At 40.1% G+C, this 19,470-nt stretch overlaps 1 long non-coding RNA gene across 6 annotated transcripts in view; it reads right to left on the reverse strand.

Annotated features, from left to right (window-relative positions):
* Positions 1–8,393: 8,393 nt before the first annotated feature.
* The window catches only part of LOC118688904 (uncharacterized), a 33,321-nt gene continuing 22,244 nt past the window's right edge, over positions 8,394–19,470 (reverse strand). For 4 of the 6 annotated variants that reach the window (XR_004980533.2, XR_004980532.2, XR_004980528.2 and 1 more), the window contains 5 exons: positions 18,592–18,676; positions 18,350–18,475; positions 13,898–17,968; positions 12,143–12,235; positions 8,394–11,572 (listed from right to left, as the gene is read on the reverse strand). This is a non-coding gene — a long non-coding RNA (uncharacterized LOC118688904). The remainder of the gene's footprint in view (positions 11,573–12,142; positions 12,236–13,897; positions 17,969–18,349; positions 18,476–18,591; positions 18,677–19,470) is intronic. The other 2 variants (XR_004980531.2, XR_004980530.2) reach the window with 2 other exon arrangements.

Below are 19,470 nucleotides of genomic sequence, written 5' to 3' on the forward strand. Positions count from 1 at the left end.
ACAAAACCCTTAAAATAATGCATCTGTATGCCTTGGAATAATTTCATTTTGATGCACCACAATTGACGTATAAGGGAATCAAACACATGAATTTAACATATTTCAGTATGAAAATTCAATTTGGACACAATTACAAGTAGGTTTAATTGTAGTGTAGTAGCAAATTAAGAATAAATACCCCAAGCTAGGTTTAGGCATTTTAAACAAAATGAAAGTTGAAGGTGCTCCACAGTGATTGAAGTATAATAATAACCTGTAATGTGACTTGAGCAGGGTTTTTTCCCATGCTACCAAAGTAATACTTTATAACAATTACTTATATTTCTGTGACTGCACCAAAATCTTCTTACGAAAAAACCCCTTCCTTTGAATTTTCTATGGCAAAAAGACCAAAACGTTTTTCATCTAATAACAAAATTCCAACAAAAATAGATTCCACCATTCCTCTCTCCCCACTTACCAATGACTCATTTGAATAGAGGAATTGCTAAAATTAAAATGTCTCTTTTTAACAGATAAAGATTAAATACAAAGAAACTATGAAGTTGCCTTTAATCTTCATAGTATTACAAAGCTAGGTATAACAACAAGCTGTAAAACACACCAGAAAGATGAGCATTTCACTCCATTTTGATTTGACCATTTTGCTTTCAAAAGGAATTTATAAAAACACCCAGGAACAATGAACATTTGAACTCAAAATGGTCCAGGTTTATTTTTACTCCAAAAGAAGAAGTCTCAATAGAGATATTGATTTTCTAGCATTCATCCAATATTGCACAGAAAATGGACCTGACCTTGCAATCCCTAGTGGAGACATGGAAGCAGTCATTACAGTCATGGTTCCCATTGATTTTAGTGGGATTACTTGCATAAGTAAGGGTTTTCAGGATGTGACCCAGTGTCCCATTAGCAGTAAGACCAGGCACACGTGGATGTCAGCCCCACTCTGTTCAGCAGGGTGCAGTTTACGTTCCTGTCCTATATTCATCCTATGGTTTTATTCCTTCCTATTTATTCTACGTATTTTTTGGTTTCTGTCCCAGAGAGCCTCATCACTGTGAGTTATCTCTGGTGAAAAGTACCAGTCCTCCTGCCTGCCTTAGTGTTTTTTTTTTTACTGTATCTTCAAATGTCATTTTGAGCTCAGAGCTGATGCTTGCACTTACAGATCTTTCTTCCTTTGGTTCTGTTGTCTATGATGATTTAAAATATACTTTGGGCTAGGCACTACCTCTCACTGTATTTTTTTAGTCTCTAGGACTAAATGAGAAGGAGACATTACTGTACTTTGCAAAGTAAACACAGAGTAGTGGAAAACTAAAGAAACTCAGAGGGTGATTTTTTTCTTAACCCTTGGAAGGTTTCTTGTGCCCCATTGCTCCTATAGGAATGCTACTCCAGAACCCCACTGCTCAGATGGATGGAATCCTCTTAATCATGACTTTACCACCAACATTTTACTCAGGTTTATTCTTGTGACAAGCTTGTCTTTTACCTCAAAAGGTTCTTTTCCTTCTTTAGTATTTCCTCACTGATGTAGCTATGATGCATGTTTTTGTTTCATTAATTGTGAACAAGGTGCAAGAGAGGTGTGCAAGAAACAGGATGACTACATGTTTGTACAGTGCCTTGCACAATTGCCCAGTCATGGTTCAGGGCTCCAAAGGCTGACTTTGTTTCAGCAGTGAATAATAATGACCCTCCAGAACACACTGCATGCTTTATTCCAGATGGACACCATTATTTCCTTCAATTTTCATTGAGATGCAGAGCTTTAGAACAAGAATAGTAGCAATTGATTATTTTTGTCAGTGGTATTTTCAAAGAAATGAAGAAATGAAATGTACAGTATATTTCAGTTTGCAATGATCATTCCGTTGTTCCATTTGCAATGGAAATGAGCATATAACATATTCATGTGTACAGATAAGGAAAATGACAAACATTAACATCTCTTGCTCTATTCATTTATAATATTCAGGTAAAAAAAAAAAAAAAAAGTCCTTCCATTCCATAGTTTTTAGTTTTGTTCCTGTAGCACAATGCAAAACAAAAAAAAAGGAGAGAATTAATGGATAAAATACATTTAATTACTTTGTAAGCAAGTTTCCTGAAAATGAATATAATCTAAATCACAAATTCTTTGCAAATCTCTCTATTAAAAAGATAAAATTCCACGCCAATTTTTTTATAAGTGTGTACACACTGTACACACTTATATTTTTGTGACCCAGTAGCCTTTGATGTGGGACTCAGCCTGTTTAAGCAGACTGCAGTGTTTGCCTTCTCAGTGTCAGTCCATTTCTGCACAATTTAATCTGCCACTAAAGAGAAGTTTTTTGTTCTTATGGGTATAAAACAGTATGCCAAGGATAAATCAGTGCAGCTTGCCTTCCTTAAAATTTTAGGCACAACCTGAAAGTGCAGCTCTTTCCTTTTCTCATCTCAATGGGATGCTAACCTAACAATCACAATTTTAGGACAGGGAAATTGTTTTGAGCAGAAATAAATTGTCCTGCCAGTATTGTTTCATGGGGTAACATTAAGGCACCTTGGGCCTGGGCTTCACAGCTTATGATATCTGGTTTTGGAGGACTGGGGTGAAAGTAAGAACATGTAGAGAAAGAAGAAGAATTAAATTTGAGTTCTAGATAGTTCAACTGCGTTGAAGCAGTTCAGCAATAGACATCTCAGAATCCTGCCAAGAGGCTTATTCTCCAGCTACCTGCCCTGGCACATCGCCATCTCCTGTCAGTGCCCCCGAGGAATTATTCTCTTTAAGTGTGGATCCCCTTTCTTCCTCTTTTGTTGAGGTATCTAAAGATATTGTGCTTTCACTTACAGCTTGTATTTGCTGAACAAAACAGGAAAAAATATCTGTAGTTTTCTCTGCAGCTGCCAGGAAAGAGAAGTCCATTATTTGTAGCTCTAGGGGAGCGGCAGAGGAGGGGTCTTTTTGTCTGCTTTCCAAAGCCTGGGGTGGAGGCTATTGAGGTCTGGGAAGGGCAGGTTGGGGCAGCCACGGCTGCAACTGCACCAGGGTTCCCCAGGGAGGCTCAGGCTGGGTAGGGATCTGTGTGTGACATTCCTACCTCACCTGCCGTGAGCCAGAGTTCTCAGCTTTGGATCTCAGTGAAGACAAAACGAGCTGCCCCAGGAATATGGAGCTGAGGCTGGCCTGTCCACAGCCCTTCCTCCCCGTGGCAGCACCTCATGGCAGCTGCTGGCACCTGCAGAATGTATCCTGCAAATGTGGCTGCAGAACAGCAATGCCACAGGTATAAATTCCTTCTGATCAGACGCTCCCCATTGTGACCCTGAACAAGTTAATCACACCGCTCCTCTTGAAGGTTCATACTGCCACAATATCATTTATGTGGGCCCTCAAAGATAGATGGAGACGTCAGCTATTGATCACAAGGAGTTGCTGCCAGTCAGTCTTTTTGTTGGTTTCCATCCTTGTGATGTGTTTTAAAAAATATTGTATGATTCAAAATTATACCTGTAAAACCTACAAGTAGAAAATTACTGTGTGCATTTATCTTTAATAACAACCTTGCGAATATTTATAGTACTAGTAGAGTAGAATGTGTTATACTAGTTTATTTCCCAGTCTGTTTTAAATGATATTATTCATTAGTAGTTGTGAAGTGGTATGACATATTTTTTATGTTGCTTGTTTGTAACAAAGGTTCTTAATACCTTTTCATAATGAAAGGGGATAAATGCTAACATGGAATATGGGAAATTGTGCTTGCAAGAGCACAGCGTTGTCTTAGGGTATTAAATTAGCATTTGGTACTGCTCTGCTTTGTGTGCATTTTTAGCAAACGTTTCAGCTACAAATCACTATAATACACCTGTATTCTGGTTCTTCAATTCATATAGCATTTAAATCCTGCCAATACCGTGTCTTATAAATATAAATATGCAATTTAATTTAATTCAAGCATGCAACACATAATTTTTTCTTCTAATTAAAATATGATATTGCAATACGGGAGCTGCCTGGGGCAAACAGGACGCATCAGATTGCCAAGCCAAAGGGAATTCTGAGGCAGCTCTGGAGGCTGCCAGGGCAGGGGCCAGCTCGGGGAGCCCTCGGCGCAGGGCACAGCGGTGCCTGCCCGGCCTGGAGGCCGCGGGGCTGGGGGAGCCGCAGCCCGGGCTGGGCTGGGCTGGGCTGGGCTGGCGGACACGGGCACGGTCCCGGCGGGCACGGTCCCGGCGGGCACGGTCCCGGCGGGCACGGTCCCGGCGGGCACGGTCCCGGCGGGCACGGTCCCGGCGGGCACGGTCCCGGCGGGCACGGTCCCGGCGGGCACGGTCCCGGCGGGCACGGTCCCGGCGGGCACGGTCCCGGCGGGCACGGCCCCGGCCCCGGCGCTGCGCTGCCCCGGCCGTGCCGCCTGTGCCAGCCGGCGCTGGAGTTGGCTGATGTGCGGCAGAACTCAGATCCTACTGGGGAATAGGAACTGCCCCAGGGCAGCAACTCCAGGGATTCCTGCAACGCTCTCTCAGAACGGAGCAAAACAACGCGAATAGACCTTCGGCATAATGACTCAAAACCTGTTAATGGCCATCTTTAGTAACGTAGCAACAGCCAAACCCTTGAAAAGAGGAAGTTTTCATTGAGAAAGCGTTTCATTTTAAACATTGAAATTTGGTATAATGTAGTGTCTGAAATAAGTTTTGAAAGGAAGCTGATGATTAAGAAGAAATGCAGTGGGCATTTAATAAATGGAGGAGCTGCAAGATAATTAACTAGCATGCATAAAGATTCATGCTTTATACCAAAATTTTAATTTTGCACATAAATGTGCCTGATGTAGGCAGCATTTAATCACCTAGCTGACAGGAGTAACTACTTTCATTTAACCTTGACTGAAGATCATGAATTCTAACAGGTTTAATTGGATACATCATTTAACAGAATGAACAGAGCAAATTTTTCTCAATTCATAGGTTCTGATTGACATGCACCAGCAATAAGGCGTTGCACAATTAAAGCTGATCTGTATTCCTGGCCTGGGCAGCAATTGCCATAGTGATGTGACACTGTTTGATCACTGTGGCACTGAAACTATACTGAATTTCCCCTTGTTTTGAAAAGGGCAATGCTTTAAAAAAAAAAAAAAAAAAAGAAAGATAAAGAGATTTTGGCACTTTTTTTTTTTTTTACATTAATCACATTTATATGCACAAACTGTAAGGGAAGGAACTTGTCTTGTTATCAGTAACTCAGAGGAAAGAAGGAAAAATGGCATATTCTTTTATCCATTTAGCACATTATTTACAGAAAGTCAAAAATGTGGATAGTCAAATGAATTGTAACACATTAAGGGCCTGACTGTTCTGGGCTTCCATTTGGATAGGAAGTCATTCTCTGCAGCTCCACTATTCACCTGCAGTTTGGCCTCTCTGTCCTTGCCCAAATCAGTTGCACATCACAGATATCTTGCCAGCAGAGTCAAGGTACTGAGAAAGGGTATTGCAAATGAGGTAGAAAAGGATGAGAGGGAAGACCTGGTACACAACAGTAAGCTGCTACATACTTTTCCTGGCACACAGTGTTTCATATGATAAAAGCTTAAAAAAATACATGGAGGAGCTGGCAACTTCCAGTTCCCCATATGGCTCCTGCCAGCACTTTCATTGCCTCTGGCACCTTTCACAGGTCCTGGGTTTGACCTTCATGAACTGGAATTGTTCTTGTACTGTTCCACCATAAAGATATACATACCTATTCACACACATACATTTATATACACAAATGTGTTCTTTTATGTCTCTATTCTCAACTTTAATTTTTGCTTCCAATACTTCCTTTTATTTTATTTTTTTCTTTTAGAGGAAGGTTTGCCAAACACTAGATGGGCAGAGAAGCACACAATGTGTTTCAGCCTGGCTCAGCAGAGCCAAAACTGCAGTAAAAAATCCTTCCCAATTCCTGAACCTGACCTCTGAAAAATTTTTAAGCAAGTTCTGCACCCCACTATGAGCATTGCAGCATCCATGCTCAGAACAGCAGGTAGCTTTTCCACTTTTTTTTCCTCTCTGCATTCCCTTAGCTTTGGTGCCTAAGTGCTAGTCCTTGATCTCACCTGAAGACAGACCTATTGCTATCCATCTGACAACCTTAATTTCTGTTTGGTAATATATATACATATCAAGCATCAAGATTTGTAGGAGTGTATTGCAGTGGAAGACAGAAATCTTGGGGAAAGCTGGAGTCATAATTGGCTCAAAGACATGAACTTTAGAGTCAGGACAACTAGATGTACCAAAAAATACTTTTTTGGTCATTTTAGAAGCCTCTAAAATTCAATTACTATTTCTAGCAAACGTAATACCTTCCTCTGTCAGAGGTATTTCCCAGATGATTCATTGTAATACTGGCAAAGGTATTTGTCAGTGTAATTCATCACTCAGTAACATTTTTGAGTTTCAGGTAAATGATGGGATCACATCCCCAGCCTCTGCAGCCCCACAATGTGCCTTGGAACCACAGCAGGTGCTTTTCTTCATGCATGGTGAGTTTTCAGTCGGTGCCTGGATCTTCCCTGTGCGGGAAGGAGAGGCAGGAGTCAGTCAGCAGGCCTGGCCAGCAGGACACATTCCTAACACAGGTTCTGCCCATGCTCCCCTCACACAGCAGCAGGGGTAGCCTGTCCCCACTGTGCCCACTCCTGAGCCCCTTTGGGCTGCGTGGCTGCTGCAAAACTGCTGGGCCCTTCTTTAAAGGCGATCTTTGGGCACCATTTAAAAATGCTTGTGCTGTAATTTACTCCAAATTTCTCCAAGCCTACCCAATAAAATAGCCATCTGTCCCATCACACAGCTCCTTTTAATGTCCTGTTATACACACAGGTTCCACCTCATGGTGTCCTCAAGGCAGGAGGACTTGAGGCCCCCATTCAGCATTTCTCTCGGGAGATTCCTGGGCCTTGGCCTTCCCCAAGGTGCACAGAGCTTGTCAGCAGCACAGCTGGGATAAAGTACAGCCCTCTGCCAGAAGCTGTGCTCAGCTTTGACTTTCCCTGGGGAATACTATGGAATTCAGTAGAGCTGCATGGACACCTTTGCCAGGCTGAAGGGAATACAGATTTGCTGCTGGAGAGAATCATTTCTCTGGCTGCCCCAGCCCCACCCCCTGGCTCTGTTGACAGGCACCCAGTGACACCAGTTCTGGAGTGCCTTGCTCTGCTGGGACCTTACAGCACCCTTCTGACCTCTCCTTTATCAGCTGCCCAGGCAGTTCATCCTCTGCACTCAGAGTCATTCGGGTGCTCTGCCCATGACTCTCTGGAGTTGCACGTCGTTCTTGCCTTGTCTCCATGTTCAGCCACCCATGCTGAATTATCTTCCACTCCTCCCTCTGGGAATAACCAAGGCTTTCACCTAGTGGGACTGTTTGTGTGCTCAAATGTTTTGATGTACCAGGCACTGAGCTGCTTGCTCCCAAATCTAAGGTGGCTGGGGATTTCAGGCTGTTTTCAGAAACAGTGTGTGCACTGGGAAGCATAATCAAACAGAAAAAGTCAGCAAAGGGCACTGACTTGTGCATTTTCAAGTATTTTGTCTATCATCTTTAAACCCTTCTATTTTCTTTAGTTTCCAAACAGCTGTCCTTTCTAGTTTGGGATCTGCTATAGAAGATATACAGCTGTAATAAGAAATATATTTAGATTCATTTCAGAATCCTTGGGGAGAAGGGGATATTCCTTTTTACTGATTAAGATCAAGTTTGTTATTTCATTTTGAAGGCAGTTTTGAACGACTAGGGGAAACCAGAAGACCAGCCCCACTGTTCCCCAGGTTTTCCTGAATCCACCTTTGGACCGCAACCTAAACGAAATTCTGAGCGCAGTTAAATGTTTACACCTTTCTTGCACTGTGTAATTTAATTTTCAGCAATATAAAATGGGATAGCAGAAATATTTTTATGTGTTCTTACAATGTCCGAAGTTGTTTGTTACTGTTTTTATTTGAAGGAACTAGACACAATCCTGGCTGCCTTAACCACTGCCTTTGAGAGAGCTACAGCTGAGAAAATCCGCTGCCAGGAAGAAGTGAATAGAACTAACAAGGCTATTGAGCTGGCCAACAGATTAGTGAAAGGTCTGAGGTGAGGTCCTACAGGGCAGGCTAATGAAGCAGCCTACAGAAAGCACTTCTTTGTTATACACTACTGATCTGGCAATAACAGAGGCACTTAGCAAAGAACCTGATGAGCTGAAAAAATTATGTCATTATCATTCATTTTTTTCATAACAGAAACATGGTTTTGACCTTTGCATTTTCTTACATTTTTGCTTCATTGTGGTGTATCTTAACTGTAAGATTACCTGGTAACTAACCTATCCACCAACATTAAGGGAAGTAGTCAATTGTGGATATTGACAATGAAGGCAATTTATTAAAATGCAATGACTATATTTGTAACAATTAAACAACACTAATGATTATGCCCAGGATTGGGATACATAGAATCTAATACAATTTGCACTACTTAGTTAAGCAATATGATAATTCTCTAATTATCTTTCTGAGATTTGCAATGGGTATTTCAGGAGAGAATAAATAATGGCAAAGACATGAATTATCAAAAATCCATATTGTCTGTTGATCTAGGCTGGCTCAAGGGAATCCATACTCACTGATGGATTTTTTTCATTTATCATTCATCTACTGATGAGACTGTTTTTTATACACACACACATACACTTTTTACAGATACTTTATTTTATTGCAACATTCATTTAGGAAATCTCTCATGGTGGCTTACTGCCATTACAGTTTTTGTCCTCTTCTACCCAATACTTTCAAGCTGAGTTTGATAACCAAACACATAGTAAACAGCAAAAATAGAAGATCTATTCGTTATTGAGCAAAATTTTATGGCTGAGTGTAGCTAGTGAAACTTAAAATATAAAAGAGGGTTTAAGAGTTATTTCCTGAATCAATAGAAAGGATTTATTGACTAAAGGGGAGGGAGGGCAGTGCAGAAGACCCATTGTTTCTGTTTAAAGAAGCAAGATGAATGCATTTAAAATGTTAAATGTCCTGGTTGAAAGTGTAATGTATTTTAGTGATTAATAATGCCTGTAAAACTAAACCATGTACCTAATACAGAATAATAAAATAAATAACATAACAGAACTCTTTAAAGTGTGACAATAAATGATTGTTCTAATATTTTCTTCCACCTAACATATCATATTGTTTGGTTCTCCCATGTGCCTCCTGCTGGGCCTGACAAGTGCTGGAATAGCATACATAGAGAGATGAAAGGCAAAGTGTGGGTATGCTGGGGGGGGAGGCATAATGAAAAATAATCTAAAGGAGGAAACAGAGATGAAAGGAGAGAAGGAAAGTTGAGCCATGTGCTAGATGAGGACAGTAAAATGAGTTTTAATGGAAAGTCCTTCAGCTAGTACCTCCCAAAGCACCAACCCCAGGAAGAAGGTGGCCAGCTTGACAGATTGGTGATGGGAAATAGAATTCATTCCTGTTGTTAGCTGTACCACACTTGGTCAAAGGCAGTAATAACCATATGACAGCTATTTAGTGACTTATAGGAAAAAATCTGTTTTAATCTACTCTGTGGTAAACAACAGGTCACTGTTTACTATTAGCAAAGAGTGTAATACTGACACCGCTGTACTGTCAGTCCTGGCTGTTTCTTTGCCTTATTTTTTGCTGAGAGGACACTCTCTTATTTCTTTAGTTGTATTGTTGTGAGGAGAATTTCTCAAGAAATAGAAAAATAAAATTATTCACAGCATTTTTTTATAATAAGCAAACATGTAAACATTTCTTTATTAACTGGTCTTTATAAACCCACCTTCACCATGACAATAATAGCAAGTCACCAAATATGTGAGTTTTCTTCTAATTCTTAGGGAAAGTGTTGACCAAACAGCAGAAAAGCTGATCATGTGTAGCCAGTATCCCAGGGAAAAGCTTGCACCAAGTGTCACATCAAATCTCTTATTGACTTTATGGCATAAAAGATCCTGCCCAGAAGTTGTTTTTTTTTCTGCCTTCTTCTCTGAGCCCTGGCATGCAAGGACTGTTCTGGGTGGTTGCATGAGTAGCTGTTACTCTGTACCAAGGAATTCTTTGCTTCTGACAGGTGCCAATTATGCTGTGGACATCTGCCCTGAAGGCACTGAATCAAGCTGACAACTCATTTTATATCAATCAAACAACAACCATTTTCAATAATTTCCCATCCAGCTGGGACTGAATTTGCACAAGTGATCTATGTGTTAGAGACATTACCAATCCACAGAGACATTCAGAACCATGATTAGGTTCTGTTTTCCCACAGAAACTCTTGCATCTGCACAAGAAAGCGACAACTTCTTCCACTGTGCAGGAGGATGCTGACAACTCAATTTTGGTCACTTGCTGCCAAGCTCAACTTGCAACAGTCAACTCACATTAGACTGGAAGAGGATTTCTATGCCTGGGCTTCCTATTTGCAAATCCTGTCTGTTGATCCTCTAATCAATGTGGCTCTGTGAATCTGCAAGGTAATACTTTAGTATTCACTGCTGTTTAGCCACTGTAATGCGCATTTTTTCTAACAAACACATAGTAAATGAATGGGAGTTTTCATCCTGTTTTCTGAGTAGAAAAGGAGAGCTGGACTTATCACCAAGGCATTATTGGGAACAAGAGAAAATATGATGCAGAAATGTTCCAGATGGTAACATTTCTTCACTGTGATAGTATATCTTCAAAGCGGTACTGGCATGAGCCCAAATCTCGTTCTGCTTTGCACAGATAATACCTTCTTCACAGATATATATTTTTAAAATATACGTTTAATCACAAAAATGCCTGGCACTGATTCCGTTCCCTTTTTGACCCGTTAAACCATGATGTTGCTTATATGAATTCCTTCAAATACTTTATTTAAAAGAACAGTACATTGGAGACAAGGAATTAGTAAAATGTTCTTCTGGAAAGGACCAAAACATTCCCTTTGCTAATGTTTGAAGTACCTTTTGCTATCTGACTGGAGCTAGAGGAGACAACTAACCCACAGACCTTGGGAATATGGTTAGCAAGCCAGAACAGTAGGCAGGCTCACCTTCTCCTTGTATTCTCTCAAGTGCTGTGCCGTGCTGTTTGCATAAGGGGATCAGCTTTTATTATTCTACTCTGTCCCTGCTACTGTGCACTAGGGCAGCACAAAGCAAGATTTAGTGCTTGGATATGGTATTTGCTTGATAGCAATTGTTATAGTTAGGCTGCACAGAGACTTCTGCCTTAACCTGCTGTTCTCCCATGCTCAGAATATTCTTTTTTTAAAAAAAATCCCTTTCATCTAAAATTTTTCATGCTTGTTATCAGCTGAAATATAATTTTTTGGCAAGCCTGAATAAAATTCATTCATTCATATTTGAATTATGCAAGGAAGTGGGTGTAAGGAGAAAGGTCTCTTTTTTGCACATTCATAATTCACAAAAAAAGCTGCATATTACAAGCTGAAACTTTCCAGGTGGCTAGTTTTGACTGAAGGGTAGTCTTCATGCTAATTACAAAGAGAGAATGACTGAAAGAAAAATGAAAGAGAAAAATTAAAAATGACACATATTGTGATTAACTCATTTGTTTTGTAGGTGTGTCATACAAAAATTACATTGTGAGCCACTTAGAGCAAGTTTAAAGTAACAATTTCATTTAAGTTAAGATGAACTACCATAATTACATAATATCAATATTTTGTGCTGCAATTTCACTAAGAATCTCCTTACAGAAGCTGCAGAAGCTTTTACTTATGCAAATGTGTAAGCTCACAGTGAAATCAGTGCAGAATCTTATGAATCATTAACTTTGGCCAGAAAGCCAGACTGGGGAAGGGGGGAATGGCGTGCAGTGGCAGCAACTGTTCCTGTGCTCTGGGTCTCCCTGAACTCTGGACTGCTGAGGAAAATAACTCAGGGTTTTTGCAGTTTCTTCCAACTTAATACACATCAGGGACAGCAAACCACTAAAGCTTTGTTATTCTCTTTTCTTTGCTATATTCCCATATACTTGTGGACATAACAGGCAGCACATAATCTGACCAGCACTGTGTGACTGACCCTCCATGGTAACAAAGGCTTGCACCAGCAGAAGGTACCTGGCCAGCAGAAGCTGGGAGTGTTAGAACAGTTTCCCTTAACTCATGGAAAAAATGGACTGTGACATGCAGCTCCACGTTCTCATGAAACACCTGGAGATAAAATACAAGCATAAATAAAGCGATATAACTGTAATTTTAAACATCTGAAAGAATAACTGGCAATAGTAATTGCTGACTTTGCTCCACATGGAGCAAAGATGAGTTCAGAACTTCCCCATTACTAAGTTGTCAGTAACCGACTGGAGACCAAAGAAGGACTGTTGGATTCAGTGCAGGAATCTTCATCTTTTTTTATCTCTTGAATTTTGGATGAAGTGAGGATAAATAAATTTTTCCCAGTGATGCTGCTTTTTTTACAAAAACACAAGCGAGTGAATTCTGAGACATACTAGCTTCTGTAAGTAGAAATTTAAAACTTAACCTTTATTATTCCAGGTCCCTATTACAGGAACAAAAGGTCTCGATCCAGCCACTGAGTGGATGGATGCTACAACAATTGCTAAATAGAAAAGTGACAGCAGTGCCTGGCAAAAATATGGCCACATAAAAAGTCCTTGGTCTTACATTTACAGTCATCACTGGCATAAGATCAAACCTCAGCACTGGGGAAAAACTGGATAAGAGTCACATCTGTTTCAATTTATAAATTATCTATTTTAATCAAAAAGGGTCCAGTGCTAGTGAGAGTAAAACTGATGCAGAGCTATGAAGGAAACGTGACAACTCTCTTTCTTCTGAATGCCTGATATTGCCCAAGGTGATAATGCCCATAACAACTCTGCTCGAGCCCTTTCCTACTTTCCATTCATGGCAGTATAATGAATGGGATATTCTATCTCTTGTTTTTCACCAGCCCTGTACTGGGGTGACTCCATAGCTGTGTCATACTGCAGGTATTTCTTGCTGGTGATCCTGTTCTGGCAGAAACTTGGAAGAAATTATTCATCTTGTACTTAACCCATTACTTGCAACTTATGTTCAGAGTATTTTTAATAGTCTGTTATTTTCTTCATCTGGTCTCTCTCTGATTATGTTCTACAAGTATTCCAAATAGCTTCCTCTGAAAACTCTTCCTGCACCTGTACGATAGTTACATTAACTCACAAGGATTGCAGTGCCCAAAACATGTTCATTCCAGCTGGATTTTTACTTGTCTATTTTTCTTATCTTATTTGCACCTTTGCATGAACTACAGTTCAATGACTGCAATTTGAGCACTCCTTCCTATCTAGCTGAACAATCTTCTCCAACACACCACCATCCTGATGTGTAATCACTCAGGAGACATAATCATTCACTTAGAACTAAAATAATTCTCCTACCGTTTGCTCCTTGCCTCCATTCTGCCCTTTTTCTCTGATTTATTGCACTATATTCCTTATGGAAATATTTTGACATCCATCCCCTCTATTCAAGTCTTATACCCACCCTTGGAGGGAGTGCTTTGAACAGAGGAAGGCCAGGATGAGTGTGTATCCCACATACTCGCCCTTTTATTCCAGTGTCATTTCCCCCACCTCCTCATTATATTCTTGAGTCCTTCCCCTCCTTCTAGTTTAGCTGTACCTACTATCTTTCCTAGAGCTGAGTCCTCCCTTACCTCCCCTGCCCCTCCAGTAAATGTCAGAAAATATTTTCTCACAGCCTCTGCTACTCAGGATCATGTCTGAATATAGGGATCCTGAACCCCAGCCTTGTCTAAGCTCTCTAAATCACTTGACCCCAAAAAGGTTGCCACAGGACAGCACTTACCTACAGTGCAGGCTGGAAAGAAAGTGCTGCAAAGGCACTTAATTCCTCCAGCTCCGAGATCTGCAGCTTATTTAGACTGCAAGAAAGAATTTAGTGAGCCAGAGCACTGAATTTGTTACTTGTTAAGCTTAGTCAAAATTACTATGAAATTCCTTAATTAAACAGCTCAAGCTGAGAAGCAAAATTCCTTCTAATCCAGCCACCACAGTGCCCCACTCAGTCCTGTACCTTTGCCTCTTTCTTGCTGCCCTCATGTTGTCATGTTACCTCATGTGCTGCCTGTTGATTTTGCTTGCTACGAGTGTCCCTGGCCCCCCTCCACTGCAGAGACAAGCAGAAAGCTCTTTATGCCAAGTATTGACCTAGTGGTGTGCACCAGCCCAGGCTGCAAATGCATCTTGAATTTCTTGCTCCCCTGGGAGCATTTGATTAAAGGAGGATTTTCATGGTGTGTTGAGATTCAGAACGTGGTGCTATTCAGTAGCTGCTGGTGGCAGCTCTGAGCTGGAACACACACTGGGGCTCCACTCCCCCTGTGATGATAAACTGACTCCTGGGACAAGGAATTCTGCAGGATTTTCCCCGTGCGCAGAAAAGCACAAACAAGTCCATGCTCACACTTGCTGCCAGGCTGCTGTTCCTGCACTTGGGGACACAGGTTTCACTAAATTTTCAGTGATTCTCAGAAGATTCACAGAAGGCTTCCACCTGCTCTCTAATGTGTCTCTTACAGCTAGAGAACTTGAATCAGCTTCACTGTTTTTCGAGATGTGTGAGGTGAGTTTGGAAATATTTGGAAACTGAGGACATTTTGTGAGTGTCTGCACACCTGCACAGGGCCCCAGACCAGCACTTGCAAATGGAGGAGACCTCACAGCACACTGTGCCTTTTACAGGCCTCAACAGGCTCAGCCTAATTCACACCACACACACATGTGCTCCTCAGAGTGCTCACTGGAATACACAATCTAAATTAATTTCTGCTTTATAAATCTTGAAAAACTTCTCTAAAGTCCAGAGAGATGGCTCTGGAGTCACAACACAGATGTGTACAGGGGAAAGAATACAGTCCACAATTTTGTTTCTTTCTTCTCTTCCTAGTGACTGAAGTTTTAATTAATAAAAACTATACTTACAATGAAGTAGGAAAACAGAGTCTTTTAAACAGAGGTATGTATTTCCTTTATTTCCTATGGTTTGATTTATGGATTTGCAAACTTACCACTTCAGCCAGAACTCATAAAGCAGAAAAAATATTTTAAAATTAAGTTGACAGTGCGTTAGGATGAATTATGGATACTTTTTTTGGCTTCTGACAGTAATTTGCTGCAGGATATTCTTCTGGCTGAGAAGCTGTAAACAAGACACAGCAGCAAAAATACAAGCAAAGAAAAAACAACTAAAAGAATTAGATCAGCTATAGTATTAATCATTTTGATGCTGAATTTGGCTCCTTTGGGAAATAGTCTTTATTTTTCAATTCATTTATCCATGGTAAATGTATGCATGTGTATGTGTTCTCCCTTCAAGAATCACTGCATCTCCATCATGAGGAAAACAAAATAAAACTTTTTAAATTACCACAAAACTCTTTAATTTATTTAAAGTAAAATCTGCAAGAGGGGTATTCTAGAGCTCCATTTTACATATCATATAAACAAAGCTTTCCCTGGTACATTTTTCTACAGCTCCTTATGCTGCTAACTTTTTGAAAATTGTGCCTCTGTTTATATTATTAACTGGAGCCCAGGACTACAAGGAAGCATTCACCCAAGAGACCAGCCAGAACACAGGCACTGCAGTGGAAGGGTTAGTGAGTAGGATGCTCAGACACATTTCTAGCTTGGAGTGGCCACAGCTGACTGCAGTTACATCTGGCCACAGGATGTGCACTTCTCCATAAGAAAGCTGTGGATACTGAAAAGTTAATGAAGGCATTTTCCAGCTCTGCAGGATGTATGCTGTTTCTTTCTGCTGTGCTGATGCACATGACTGTGTAACTTGTGCAAGCAGTCACTGGACACACAAACCAGGGCATGAATGTTGAAAGTCATTGTATTATTAAATGAGGAATCATATCTAATTCAATTAAGGAATAAATATACCCTTACAAGTAAGCAAATGTCATCAGGCAATATCAGTTATACTTGCATATCTTTCCAGTCATCAGAGTGCTTTAAAAACCTTCTCATTTATGGACAGTATGTTTCTCTGAAAGAGGAAAACAAGGGTTTTTTAGGTGATGCATAAAGCAAGAGTTCAAACAACTTGACCAAAGAGTATCAGCAAGTAAACTAAAGATGCATCCTATCAATAAAATCCTAATGGGATTATGTCATAAGGGTAGTGTTTTTGCAGTTGGGTTGCAGGAATATAATAGGCAAGGAGTTGAAAATTACGACCAAGACAGCTGGGTCTTGGCTTCATGTCTGCTTTGCAGTCTGCATAAAAAATCTGGAAATTATCTTAGAGCTTCACACAGTTATCAGTTCTGACGTGTCCTAATGACTGAAAGTAAGATGTTTCAAAGAAACAAGTTGATGATGATCCAAGTCTTCATAACATGCATGTGTCTGCCTTCTCATGGTATTATCATCACATAGTCTAAATTTAGACAACCTCAGACACTACAAAAATCAGTGTTTGCATTGCAATTATAAAATTTCTTACTTCTAAAATCTAAAGATTGCAGAACAACTATTTCATAGAGCAAACAATAGAATATTTAGAAGAAGGAAGCAAATATTTTGTTAAAATAATTTTTGGGAAAAGCTTTCAAGGCTTTTGAAAAAGGCACAGTCCTTCTTTATGACCATGTGGAGCTTAAGGGGTCATCGACTAAGTTCTACCGTCACTACATTCAGATGATATACTGTGGGAACTCACAAAATCCCAGGCAAGGAGATTCCCCTTACTTTGGAAATCTGTAGATTTTAGACATATTTTTCCCTAGCACTTTGTGATATCATGTATCACAGTACTTTGTGTCATCACTTACATGGGTGAAGTAAAGACTGGCAGCAATCTGACAGCTCACTTTGAACTGAACAACCACGTGAGATGCTGACACAGAAAATCACCCTTTGATTTCTCAAGAGTTAAATTGCATCTTCAAACCAGGTCAAGTTCCATTTGGAGTAAGCTATGGTGTCTTTCTAGTGCATTTCTGCCACTGGTTTTTCTTTCTTTTTTTGTTTCTTCAGATAAGAAATGTCTGCATCCTAGCTGCTAATGAAAGAAGAGCATAATTCTGAAATGCTTAGTCACTTTTATACTTTTTTACTGATGCTCGGAAGAAGTGACAGAATCCTGTAGTTAACATGATTCAAAAGACAAGGGGGAGGAGAAGGTGGAGAAAGATTATATAAAATATATTTATATTGCTTCTACAACTGAATTGTTTTCAGTATAGTGTCACGCTCTCAGTGTGGGGGAATTCTGCATGTGTCATGATTCTACAGATGTTCCTGCACACTACATGCAGCTGCACTATTTGTCATGGGCAAATTTAATAGCAAGATGCTTGTTATGTGTTCCCTCTAATTTTAGCTCACAAAAACATGGAGGGGAAAAACCCCACTACCTGATAGCTTGCTTGTTTCCTTCTTTATATAGCCTTGTAAAATACTTTAAAACAAATATTGGGAACGCCCATCTTTTGTACTAAATTCTGTAACACCTGCAATTACAGCTCTATTCCCTTTGCTAGAATGATCTTGTTCTTTCTAATGTTTATAATGCTAATTAAGTAATTTTAAGTACCTGAAGAGGTCATATTTCTAACAGTGGGGGTTCTTCAAGAGCTTGATCCTTCAAAAGGAGGAATAATTTCTGCTAAGTCCTGAGTATGCTCTGTTCTCAGTGACTTGCAGGTGAAATTCAGAAGCATTCCATACAGCAGCACAGCAGAGCCAAGTGCTGTCAGAAATTTTACAAAGTCAAACTCAGAGGAGCTTTCATACTCTTATCATTTTAAAATCCTGGATCCCCTCCTCTGGGTATTCTCTGTCCTGAACTTTGTTGGTCCATGGGCAGTGTGTTGAGGGAACCATACCCTTCGGTTCCAGCTTCCTGCAAGAAGTAGAACAAGATTTTGCAAGTAGAAAAGGGAAGAAAAAAAGAAATAAAGAGGTGGGGGGAATGATGGGAGAGTGCTTTCAATTGGAAAGCCTGTAACATGCTGAAACATGGGTTGTCTAGTTAGTGGCAAGGGATGTAACTGAAGAACTGGCAGTGCAAGGAGAAATTTGGACATCAGAGAATAAAACTGACTGCTGAAGTAGAAGCACATCCAACTACACCAAACAGGACAAAACTCAAAAAGAAGGTACAGCTATAGGAGGTGTTAAGAGTGTTACACTACCAGTAAGTGTATGAACAAAAAATAGATGTTATAAATGAAAAATTCAAATTTAATTACTGCATCTCCTACAGTACAAGAAAGATATTAACCTACTCCAGTGGAGGCTACAGCAGGAAACCTGTGAAGGAGAGGCTGAGGGCACTGTGGTTCTTCAGCCTTGAAAAGGCCAAGAGGGCAGGGGGATCTCCTGCTGTCTGGAAATGCTTCACAAGAGGCTACAAAGAAGACAGAGACAGGTTTTTCTTAGATGTGGACATGGACAGAAAAGAGGCAACCTGCAGAAGTCAGACCAAGAGAAATTCTGACCAGGGATTAGGAGAAAATCATTTACCATGAGGGTGGTGAAACATTGGCAGATGATCCCTGGAAGGCTGTGACTCCCTCATCTCCAGATGACAAGGTCTGTATGTCCTCTTCTGGAGAGTAATCACATTTAACAGATCACCTAGATATTAATATCTATCCTTGTAACATAAAAAGATATATATTTAAAAGTACAGCTGAAACTCTGAGTGCTTTTAAAACATAAAAGAAAAGATGGATCAACAGGGTAATTTTTTGCCATTGCAAAATCCCATTTTCAAAATAAATGTACCATTTATGTACAATTGTATGGGAGGTGGTTTAAAGCATCGTAAATTTTGTACATGGTGAAAACTGCATATATGTAAAATACACAGTCATCTATCAAATTGATGGAAAAGTTCTTGTTTGTAGGAAGCTGATCAGGTAATTTTGGAAATGTATAACAAGTGCTTCTGTTATTAAAGGTGTGCATCTGTGAACACAGTCTGCCAAAATAAACTGAATATTGAGTCTTTTCAGAAGAATGCTGACAAATAGCATTGAAATATTTAATAGAAGCATGAAGATATTAGTTTCCAGTCTTCAGATGATTACTTAGATCAAAAGGTAAACAGGTGTGACTATGACATCTCTCATTCTGTTTCTAATCGATCTCAAATCATATATATGAGATCTAGTTGTTTCTGTGTACAGACCCAACTTCAGAAATTGTTGTGAACTACCTCATGTAAAACCTGCCTGCTAGTGCCTGTCTGCGTGTCTGTATGTCTGCTGTATCTTAGATTCATGCATGTTTCTTAATTATCCTATACTTTTATCAGGTTACACTATGGTCCTCTGCAGCTACAGGAATTTTTAACTTAGCACTACAAACTATAGCTCTCAGTTTAATAATCACAGTATT

This window comes from Molothrus ater, chromosome 7 (assembly GCF_012460135.2).
Source record: "Molothrus ater isolate BHLD 08-10-18 breed brown headed cowbird chromosome 7, BPBGC_Mater_1.1, whole genome shotgun sequence".
Classification (NCBI taxonomy): domain Eukaryota; kingdom Metazoa; phylum Chordata; class Aves; order Passeriformes; family Icteridae; genus Molothrus; species Molothrus ater.